The sequence below is a fragment of the Coffea arabica genome, chromosome 2c (genome assembly GCF_036785885.1).
Source record: "Coffea arabica cultivar ET-39 chromosome 2c, Coffea Arabica ET-39 HiFi, whole genome shotgun sequence".
Classification (NCBI taxonomy): Eukaryota; Viridiplantae; Streptophyta; class Magnoliopsida; order Gentianales; family Rubiaceae; genus Coffea; species Coffea arabica.
This window is the reverse complement of record NC_092312.1, coordinates 32,768,692-32,781,270: the sequence shown is the minus strand read 5'-3', so window position 1 is coordinate 32,781,270 and position 12,579 is coordinate 32,768,692. Positions and strand designations below refer to the sequence as shown.

The window sequence follows — 12,579 nt, the reverse complement described above, 5'->3', positions numbered from 1 at the left end:
TACTGCCACAATTTGAACATCAGATGGACATTCAACACATGAATCTTACAATAAATGCCATCATGTAGACAAATGCAGTGTAAAATTGAGAATGATGTCAGAAACAAACAACCTGATACCCATTCCATTCAGCATTTGAAGGCACGCCTAGGGCTAGCAAAAATATTAATGATGCCGAAGAGCAGGGTGAAACACTTGTCTAGGCAGCACCATGCAATTGAGCAGGTCCATCGGTAACAAAACCCGAAGTATGGTCATTTCCTGCTACAAAAATAGGATCAGGATTAGATGTACCCCAATAATAACATATTCATACAAAGAAAAGAACCTTTAAAGTTGCTTAGAAGTAAGAAGAATTCATAAAGAAAAAATGGTGATAATAGAAACAAGAGAAGAAATCTACTGAGAGAGTATAAAAGCAAGTCTTACCAACAAAAATCAAACAATAAAAATAATGTCACTGATGAAATTTCCCCAAAGGGAACAAAATACTGTATATTTATGGAAGCAAATTCTAGAGAAGTTTCTATGCATTATTTTTCAATTTTTCTTTTTTTCTAAAAATGCAAAATTGGGTCCAACATCAAAGGTCAATACTGTGAAGCATAGGGATACTGTTTTCTGAACATATTTTTTCCAGGCAAAGATCAAGCCAAGTTTCTTTAATAATTTAAAAGAGGAAAGATGGTATCTTCATAGTAGATTACATGGATTTTGCTTTTGAAACTTCATTTACCTAATTTAAATAACTACATATCTTATGAATCATGAACCGATGAAAACATCTTTAATAATGATTTCACTTTGCACGTTTAGACCACAGAAGTAGAAAAATCAACTATGAAATAAAGATTTCATCATACAACTTCCCAAATCTTGACATTACCAAGAATACCAGGTACTTTAAATAATAGATTCATAATGTTCACCAACCAAGGAAAAAGAAGAAGATAGAGAAGAAAAAGATACTCATATCTAATTTACTTTGACAAACACAATAAAACCCAAAACACAAAACACTGGAAGAAATCTGCTCATTCTTCCAATCACTTTTACCTTTATCCTTTCTCTGACAAAAACCTCAATAAACAAAAATAGACTAAATTAGGTGAGAGAAACTGTTTATGGAAAAAGACTATGGTTTATAGTATAAATAGTAGAACAGAAATAAATATTACCAGCTTTAACTACTTCTTAGAGACGTCAAGTTCAAGTCTTCATATTTCTTCCTGTAACAACAACTAATAATATACTCAGAAAAGTAATACCAAAAGAACAAAAAAAAGGGGAAAAAAACATCGTCCATCAAATCCTAATCGGGAGTGGAGGGGAAAAAATTAAATTAGAATGATACAACAAAACTTATGTTTTTCCTTATCAGTTGTTTTTCACGGGTGGCCATTTTTCCTCCTAGCTCCAGAACAATCCAAGGAAGACAAGAACAAAAAATGGAACAACAAAACACTAAGTAAATAAATATCTAAAAGCTAGCTAATCATCAATTATTAAAATTTTTTCTTCTAATTAAAAAAAATCAATGATAAAATAGAAATGAAACGAAGACATTAATCATGGAAAGAAAGGGGAAGAAAAACAACATATCTGCATTCTAGAAATTCACATTAGATAGCGGAGATGAAATATTGACCTTTCCCTTCCTCATTGTTTCACAAAAGGACACGAAGGAGATGGGAAAAAAATTGGCTGCTTTTAGCCAAGAAAATAGAACAAAAAATCTAGCTAATCAAAAAATGGAATGGAACAACAAAACACTAAGTAAATAAATATCTAAAAGCTAGCTAATCATCAATTATTAAAATTTTTTCTTCTAATTAAAAAAAATCAATGATAAAATAGAAATGAAACGGAGACATTAATCATGGAAAGAAAGGGGAAGAAAAGCAACATATCTGCATTCTAGAAATTCACATTAGATAGCGGAGATGAAATATTGACCTTTCCCTTCCTCATTGTTTCACAAAAGGACACGAAGGAGATGGGAAAAAAATTGGCTGCTTTTAGCCAAGAAAATAGAACAAAAAATCTAGCTAATCAAAAAATGGAATGGAACAACAAAACACTAAGTAAATAAATATCTAAAAGCTAGCTAATCATCAATTATTAAAATTTTTTCTTCTAATTAAAAAAAATCAATGATAAAATAGAAATGAAACGGAGACATTAATCATGGAAAGAAAGGGGAAGAAAAGCAACATATCTGCATTCTAGAAATTCACATTAGATAGCGGAGATGAAATATTGACCTTTCCCTTCCTCATTGTTTCACAAAAGGACACGAAGGAGATGGGAAAAAAATTGGCTGCTTTTAGCCAAGAAAATAGAAAATGTCAGAAAAACAGAAAAAATTAGCCCTAACTACTTGAAGGATGGAGCTAATCAAGAACAAAAAATGGAACAACAAAACACTAAGTAAATAAATATCTAAAAGCTAGCTAATCATCAATTATTAAAATTTTTTCTTCTAATAAAAAAAATCAATGATAAAATAGAAATGAAACGGAGACATTAATCATGGAAAGAAAGGGGAAGAAAAGCAACATATCTGCATTCTAGAAATTCACATTAGATAGCGGAGATGAAATATTGACCTTTCCCTTCCTCATTGTTTCACAAAAGGACACGAAGGAGATGGGAAAAAAATTGGCTGCTTTTAGCCAAGAAAATAGAAAATGTCAGAAAAACAGAAAAAATTAGCCCTAACTACTTGAAGGATGGAGGAAGATGAAGAAAAACAAGAGGGAGAACCGGAAGTGGAAGGGGAAGAAAATTGCCAATCATTTTTTGTCTCGAGCCCATCGTCTATCAAATCCTAAGCACCCACTCCTTAGAAGAAGAAAAAAATCTAGACCCCCCAATTGAGATTGGAATCTCATCCAAGTACAATCAAATGCCAGAAATTGAGGGGAGACCTCAGGGTCTCATGGAAAAAATGGAGTTTTGTCTAGAGGACAAAATGGAGTTTTGTCTGGGAACCGGTCTTCAAGAGATCTTGTCATTGATTGATGCTGCTACGTTTTGAAAGACAGAAACAAAGAAGAAGGAAGAGAGGACATCGTTTGGTTTATCTTATCGGGGGAAAGAAGAAGAAAAGCCCTCAAACAAGTACACAAGAGGGAGGACAACCAAGTGCCATATCACCTCCGGCCAATTGCCAGCCGCTACGTAGATGGACGACCAAAGCTCGGACAACAACCAAAATTCCACTTCTTCTCCTGGCGGAAGCACGCGACTCCCACGTGAATGACGACCACCCTCCAGCCAATAAAACACAGCCACATCAGCACAACAGCCACCATCTTAACAAACCCATGTTTTAGCTCAATAGATTGTTTGAGGATTAATACTCCATTGTTTATCTTAACAAAACAGAATGATGTTGTATCATTCTAATATGGAATAAACAATGTATTGAGGTTAATATTTGATCATCTTTTAATTTCCATTTTTATACAAATTAGTTTGAACATTTATTTGTGGTGTATTATAAACATTGTTTATTCCTAATTTTGATGTATAAAATGTTAAGCATGTAAAGAAAGGAAAATCAAACTTTTGTTTATTTATTTCATTTTTCCATTCTATAATTAATTTTTCTTTATATTGTGATTCCAGTTGAAAAAATCAAATTCTTTTTTCAGTATTTTGTTCATCATCAAAATCTTCTTGTAAATATTTATGATTTATTTTATATGGTCTATCTATAACATTTATTTCTCCTTTCATTTGTGAATGAGTGGGGAATACTCTGATTGATTCTGATTTATAACTTCTGGAACAGGAGTTTTATATTTAAAAGTTGAAGTATTTTCTACCGGAAAATTTATTTCAGTAGATTCATAATTAGAATGTCTAGCGGGTAACCATGAATAACTTGAACTAGGTCTTTCTCTTAATGAAGCAAATCTTATTAAAGTATTTCCATCAGGTTTTTCTATAATATCTTCAGCAGTAGTTTGTTCTATATTTCTTGCTATTTGTGGATTTTTAATTTCAAATTCACTTTGTATAGTTATTTCATTCCACTTTAATCTTTTTGGAGTGTAAGTTGTAGGTTTATCTGCATCTACTTGTAATAAAGTTGTTTCTTCTTTAAGAGTTGGAGTCATTATAAATTTTGGATTTAAATGTGAAGATAAAGGTCTGTAATATATCCTGTATATTATAGCAAAATTTTTTGTATGTTTTTCAAATTCATTTCCTTGTAAATGAATATCTAATATAACTGAATTTAGAATATGTGGGTCTGTTAAGTCTATTGAAAAATTTGGAGCACAGTTAAAATATATAGGTCCATTACAAACATTTGTTTGAATCATAGAAAGTAAAGAAGTTTTATATCTTTTGAGTCTAGTATCTCTTAATGCTAAATATATAGGAGCATCTACTCCTAGATGAAATAAAGGTTTTACAGCAATTTGTATTAAACCTATATGAATATATCTATATCCTTTACTTAAATATTTTTGAATTGTACTATGATTTAATAATGGAATTGATTGATATTCTTCTTGAATGGATATTGTTTCTTCATGAGTTTTAACTGATAATGCTGTTTTGAAATCTAACGGGCCTATTCTATAAATATGTTCTATTTTTTCTTCTGGAATAGTCCAATCTGAATTATTTATAGGCATATGATATTCATGACTTTGTACTATATTAGCTTGTTTTGAATTAGATCCTATTTTAAATTGTCTAAGAAATGCAGCCATGTTTAATATTTAATTAAAATTTTTACCTAATCGGGAACAACCGAGCACTATGCCTGGAACATCCTATTCTGAACTTACCAACGGTCTTACAAGGCATCAAGTCTTACCAACGATTTTAGCAAAAGTTTAATGAAATATGTAAACATAAATGCATGAATTAGCAAATTCAAAATAAAAGCGTAATTCAAACCAAATAATAGTAGTTCAAAATCTTAAATATGCAGGTGCGTATAAATTTGGGTATGGCTCTGATACCACTTCTACCCAGGCAATACAACATAAGCAATTATCTGATCAACTTAAAGATATTGTTTATTAATATTGCAGGATTATGGATTCAAAAGCAGGAAATTCCAGGCCAAAGACTCCTCAAGATTATGAGATGAGTCTAACTCCTGTTACTCAAAACAGATTCCAACTTTTATCAGATTTCCCAGCACTGACTTATAGTCAAGCTGCTTGTACTCCAACTTCCTCTCAAATTAGACCACTTCAACAACTACCAAAATCCCCAGAAAAATCCACAGAAAATACCTATTTTACAAAATCATTTACTCAACATATCACTCTAACCAAATTCCAAGAGATACCTTTATACTCTACCCTCAATCAGATTACTCAAAGAATCTTTCCTCAAAAGTGTTTTTGGCAACCAGATGATCTTTCAAAAAATTTGGATTATTATGAATTAATTCTTACAGATACTCAATCTGTAGAAATATTCCCGATCCCAGACCGAAAAAATCCAAATATAATTAGCCACTCAAAATGCATAATAAAGAAAGTTTGTTCTCCAAACGAATGGACTTCTCTTTATTCTAAAAAGTCCTTTTCAGTAAGGTTCATTCCAGATGGATTCACATACCAAGATTACAAAATGACATGGTATCGTGCATTCCTTTTTAGACCATTCAATCATTTATGGTTCTTCACATTCAAAGAAAATTGCAGCAGAGAATTTCCAATTTGGTTCAATCACTGGTGGAAATGGTTTGGACCACAACCAGAAATACTACCTCCAAATGTGCTTATGGGATTTCAAACATATCTAAAAAGAGAAAGGGGGGAAGAATATACAAGACCAATTTTATTTCATATGAAGTTCAAAGTTCCGTGGATATTTTGCTGGAGTTTCAAAATTCATCAAGAACTTGAAAAACCCCTTCCAATGTCATTAGTCAGAGAATTCAAAGTTAAATGGTGGACAGGATTCAACCAAGAATTCGAAGATCAAGTAAATGTTATCAGATTTCTAACTACCGGAGATAAACTCAAATGGAGCAAACCAACATCTACTCAAACAACTTTTGTACCTACTACAACAAAGTCTTCACCAACTCCAACCACTACGGCACCAACTCTAACCACTACTCCAATAAAGAAAGAAAAAGATACCGAGATGGTATCCGAGGCAACTTCAAATGACTTTTTGATGAAAAAGATGATGCAAGATCCAAGACTACTCAAAGAATATCTGGATTATTTACAAAAGTCAGATAAGAAAGAAGAAACCGACAAAATTGACGAGTCAGCAGAATTATCCGAATCAACTTTTGATCCATTCGGGGGACCATGCGGACAAGATCCAAACGACTTTTGAAAAAGATGATTGAAAAAGATGTCGGCCACAAGACTTTTGAAAAAGAGGATTGAAAAAGAGGTCGGCTACAAATAAAAAGTAAATGAAACTCAAATGAAGAAGAAATGAAATTCAAATGACAAAGTCCCGAGCCTCTATAAATTGAAAGAAGATTGCAGAATGAAGGCATCGGCGAAAATTAGCAGACTAGTTCTTGTAAAGCCTTAGAAAAATCTCTCAACCACTTTCTCTTATTTTCAACTTCATCTCAACCACTCTCAACCACCCTTGACTTCAAGGAATTGTAAGAAGATTCAATTTGTCAAACCTTCCGTGTGTAACTCAAGATCAAAATTTCATTGTAAGTCCATATCTTTAATTTCATTATAAGTCCAAATCTTTTGCTTATTACAAGCTTATATCCTCATTGCAAATTATTGCATGCTTATATTGTATTGCCTGGGTAGAAGTGGTATCAGAGCCATACCCAAATTTATACGCACCTGCATATTTAAGATTTTGAACTACTATTATTTGGTTTGAATTACGTTTTTATTTTGAATTTGCTAATTCATGCATTTATGTTTACATATTTTATTAAACTTTTGCTAAAATCGTTGGTAAGACTTGATGCCTTGTAAGACCGTTGGTAAGTCTAGGATAGGATGTTCCAGGCATAGTGCTCGGTTGTTCCCGATTAGGTAAAAATTTTAATTAAATATTAAACATAGCTGCATTTCTTAGACAATTTAAAATAGGATCTAATTCAAAACAAGCTAATATAGTACAAAGTCATGAATATCATATGCCTATAAATAATTCAGATTGGACTATTCCAGAAGAAAAAATAGAACATATTTATAGAATAGGCCCGTTAGATTTCAAAACAGCATTATCAGTTAAAACTCATGAAGAAACAATATCCATTCAAGAAGAATATCAATCAATTCCATTATTAAATCATAGTACAATTCAAAAATATTTAAGTAAAGGATATAGATATATTCATATAGGTTTAATACAAATTGCTGTAAAACCTTTATTCCATCTAGGAGTAGATGCTCCTATATATTTAGCATTAAGAGATACTAGACTCAAAAGATATAAAACTTCTTTACTTTCTATGATTCAAACAAATGTTTGTAATGGACCTATATATTTTAACTGTGCTCCAAATTTTTCAATAGACTTAACAGACCCACATATTCTAAATTCAGTTATATTAGAGGCAATACAATATAAGCATGCAATAGTTTGCAATGAGGATATAAGCTTGTAATAAGCAAAAGATTTGGACTTATAATGAAATTAAAGATATGGACTTACAATGAAATTTTGATCTTGAGTTACACACGGAAGCTTTGACAAATTGAATCTTCTTACAATTCCTTGAAGTCAAGGGTGGTTGAGAGTGGTTGAGATGAAGTTGAAAATAAGAGAGAGTGGTTGAGAGATTTTTCTAAGGCTTTACAAGAACTAGTCTGCTAATTTTCACCGATGCCTTCATTCTGCAATCTTCTTTCAATTTATAGAGGCTCGGGACTTTGTCATTTGAATTTCATTTCTTCTTCATTTGAGTTTCATTTGCTTTTTATTTGTGGCCGACCTCTTTTTCAATCCTCTTTTTCAAAAGTCTTGTGGCCGACATCTTTTTCAATCCTCTTTTTCAAAAGTCGTTTGGATCTTGTCCGCATGGTCCCCCGAATGGATCAAAAGTTGATTCGGATGATTCTGCTGACTCGTCAATTTTGTCGGTTTCTTCTTTCTTATCTGACTTTTGTAAATAATCCAGATATTCTTTGAGTAGCCTTGGATCTTGCATCATCTTTTTCATCAAAAAGTCATTTGAAATTGCCTCGGATACCATCTCGGTATCTTTTTCTTTCTTTATTGGAGTAGTGATTGGAGTTGGTGCCGTAGTGGTTGGAGTTGGTGAAGACTTTGTTGTAGTAGGTACAAAAGTTGTTTGAGTAGATGTTGGTTTGGTCCATTTGAGTTTATCTCCGGTAGTTAGCAATCTGATAACATTTACTTGATCTTCGAATTCTTGGTTGAATCCTGTCCACCATTTAACTTTGAATTCTCTGACTAATGACATTGGAAGGGATTTTTCAAGTTCTTGATGAATTTTGAAACTCCATCAAAATATCCACGGAATTTTGAACTCCATATGAAATAAAATTGGTCTTGTATATTCTTCCCCCCTTGCTCTTTTTAGATATGTTTGAAATCCCATAAGCACATTTGGAGGTAGTATTTCTGGTTGTGGTCCAAACCATTTCCACCAGTGATTGAACCAAATTGGAAATTCTCTGCTGCAATTTTCTTTGAATGTGAAGAACCATGAATGATTGAATGGTCTAAAAAGGAATGCACGATACCATGCCATTTTGTAATCTTGGTATGTGAATCCATCTGGAATGAACCTTACTGAAAAGGACTTTTTAGAATAAAGAAAAGTCCATTCGTTTGGAGAACAAACTTTCTTTATTATGCGTTTTGATTGGCTAATTATATTTGGATTTTTTCAGTCTGGGATCGGGAATATTTCTACAGATTGAGTATCTGTAAGAATTAATTTATAATAATCCAAATTTTTTGAAGGATCATCTGGCTGCCAAAAACACTTTTGAGGAAAGATTCTTTGAGTAATCTGATTGAGGGTAGAGTATAAAGGTATCTCTTGGAATTTGGTTAGAGTGATATGTTGAGTAAATGATTTTGTAAAATAGGTATTTTCTGTGAATTTTTCTGGGGATTTTGGTAGTTGTTGAAGTGGTCTAATTTGAGAGGAAGTTGGAGTACAAGCAGCTTGATTATAAGTCAGTGCTGGGAAATCTGATAAAAGTTGGAATCTGTTTTGAGTAACAGGAGTTAGACTCATCTCATAATCTTGAGGAGTCTTTGGCCTGGAATTTCCTGCTTTTGAATCCATAATCCTGCAATATTAATAAACAATATCTTTAAGTTGATCAGATAATTGCTTATTTTGTTTTCTGTGATATTGAATAAATTCCTCACTTCTCTCAATTCTTTTCATAACTTTGATTCGAATGGTGTTTCTCTGAATCTCTCTTTGAATAAGAAAGGCTTTTTCTTGAGGAGTGATAGTAGTGTAAGGGCTTTTTCGAATGTGTATGGTGTCATATTTAGGAATTTGATGAGTTGGAATAGTTTGTCTTCCATAGCTGGTTTGGGCAAAATATTGATATCCTCTGGATTGAATATCTTTTTCTTTGTTTTGGAGTGTGGGAGAATCCCTTTGAGCTCTCAAATAATTGGTATATTCTCGTTCTTCTCTTTGAGCCATCATTTCACGATCCATGTCCTTGTAGAAATTCTCTAGTAAGAAAATCTGGTAAAGAATTATTTTCTCCTTTGATAAATTCTATGTCAAAATCGAATACAGATAAAATAGCTTGCCATCTAGCAAATATTTGCTTTGAAACTATATTTTGAACATCTTTTTGTAAATTTTCTTTGGCAGATTTACAATCTATTCTAATTAAAATTTTTTTATTATATAAATCATTTTGAAATTTTGATATGCACAAAACTATGGATAATATTTCTTTTTTAATTGTTGAATAATTTTTCTGAGGATCAGACCATGTTCCTGAATGAAATCTAACTAATTCTTCTTTTGAATTATCTATTCTCTATTTTAATATTCCACCATATCCTAATTCTGATGCGTCTGTTTCAACTATCATGAATGCTTTAGGATGAGATAAACATAAACATGATAAGGATTCAATTTTTTCCTTTAAATATTTTATTTTTTGAGTATGTTCTTCTGTCCAAGGTTTTGGATTTTTCTTTAATCTATTAAATAATATAGAACATTCTTGTCTTAATTTAGGAAAGAAATCTGATATATAATTTAAACATCCTAGAAATCTTTGTAGTTGATTTTTATCTTTTATTTCATTTGGAAATTTAGTAGCAAATTCTAAAGCTCTATTAATTGGTTTTATTGTTCCTTGATATATATTATGTCCTAAAAATCTTACTTTTGTTTGAAATAATTTCATTTTTGGAGCAGAAACAACTAATCCATTTTTCTTAACTACTTTTAAAAATATACTTAAATGTTTAAAATGTTGTTCTATTGATTCTGAAAATATTAATACATCATCTATATAGACTATACTGAATGAACTGTAAGGATTAAAAATATCATTCATTATATTTTGAAATTCTGATGGTGCATTTTTTAATCCAAATGGCATAACTTTCCATTCATAATGTCCAAAAGGTGTTGTAAATGTTGTTTTATATCTATCTTTTGGTTTTATTAGTATTTGCCAATATCCTGATTTTAAATCAAACTTGGAAAATATCTTGGCATTAAACAATCTATTGAGCAAATCTTTTTTATTAGGAATAGGATATCTAATCCATTGTAATACTTTATTTAAAGGTTTATAATTTATTACTAATCTTGGAACTCCTCTTTCTTTTTCACCTTGATTCATAACATAAAATGCAGCACAACTCCAAGGTGATTTTGAAGGGGTTATTAATCCTTTATCTATTAATATTTTTATTTCCTTCTTACAAAATTCAAGTAGCTCAGAATTCATTTGTATTGGTCTAGCTTTTGTTGGAATATTCTTTTCGTCAAAGTCTTTTTCATAAGGTAATTCTATCATATGTTGTTTCCTATCCCAAAAAGCATTAGGAATATCTGCACAAATTTCTTTTTGTAATAATTCTTCTAATTCTGATATTCTTTTTTGTATTTTAATATCATTTAATTGTTTTTCAATTTTTAAATAAGATTTTTCTTCTTTAATATAACTTATTTGTTGTTGTACTTTAGTAATAGTATTTATTGTTTTATATATTGAAAATGTTTGTAATTCCTTTTGTCTTATAGGGGTTAGGAATTTAAAGATAACAATTTTCCCATTATATTTACTGAAATTCCTTCATTACTTACTGAAAATGGGTATATTTGAATTAAAAAGGGTGTTCCTAATATTACATCATGATTTATATTATTTACAATTATAAAATTATGTCTAATACAATATTCATTATTACATATTGATCCTTTTGTAAATTTATATTTTACTTCTAAATCTTCTCCATTTGCAGCCATTAGTTTTTCTTTTGTTCTTTCACAATATTTAGTGGGGATTATTTCTTCTTTAATACAACTTGTATCAGTTCTACTATCTATTAGAGCTACAAAGGTTTCTTTGAAATCTTCTACTGTGATGGTTACTAAAGCAAACCATTTTTGAAAAGTCATTTTCTCTATAGTATTTAAGTATTGTTCTTCTTTTACTGGGTTTTCTGCTATTGACATTTCGTTTGTTTTATTAGAAGTTGAAGGTTGATTGTTATCTTTTAATGTTATTTTGGCTTCTATTTCTAAGTCTTTTGTCTTTAACTCTATAATCTCTTGTTGTAATTGTTTTACTTGTATTTTAAGATTATTAATTTCTGATTGAAGATCTTTAGTAGTTTCCTTTTTCATTATATTTATATTAGGATATTTATCTATTAATTTAGAAATGCTAAAGGGTTCTATTATCTTTGGCATTTTATCTTCTTGAATAATTAAGCTTTTTAATCTTTCTAAATATTCTTTTTTAGCTATTGGATCTTCAATTTTGTCTATTATGTCTAATAAAAATTCTTTATCTTCTTTTTTAGTTATAACATTTATATATTTTGGAGTACAATTACAATCTTCTTCGCTTTCAGAACTAGATATATCATCATAATATTCGTTTTCAGAATGGTTATTTTGCTCATTTATTAATAAATTTATTAGCTTGTTTTTAATTTCTTCGTCGTTTTCACAGATTTCTGTAATTTTTTCTTTTAATTTACATTTGTTTGCTTTATGACCTATTTTTCCACATTTATAACAAACAATTTTCTTTCTAATAAATTTTTTCTTCTTAGTTGGTTCATTTTCCTTAGAGGTTTTATATCTTATTTTCTTAGAATATTTTTTCTCTTTCTTTTTGTATGCTGATGGTGACTTAATTCTTTTAATTCCAAATGCATCACAGAATGATCCTACTTCTTTTCTTTTTGATCCATATTTTATTTGTAATCTTAATTCTGAACATAACATTAATCCGTCTTTTTTCACAAAAACAAATAATTGTCCAAAAGTAATATTCTCGAATGAAATGACATCTGTTCCCATTTCTTTTTGTAAATTATCCATTATTCTTTGTGAAAATAAACTTGGTAATCCAGTTATGAATCTTTCTTTCCAGAATGAAGCATTACAATCTGGTC

The 12,579-nt window shown here is 30.5% G+C and overlaps 1 long non-coding RNA gene across 1 annotated transcript; it reads right to left on the bottom strand.

The window, feature by feature from the left end:
- LOC140035911 (uncharacterized) lies at positions 1-3,209 on the bottom strand. The gene is made up of 2 exons (XR_011839807.1): positions 1,179-3,209; positions 1-261 (listed from the first exon to the last, which is right to left on the bottom strand). It is a non-coding gene; the product is annotated as an uncharacterized lncRNA (long non-coding RNA).
- Positions 3,210-12,579: the final 9,370 nt, after the last annotated feature.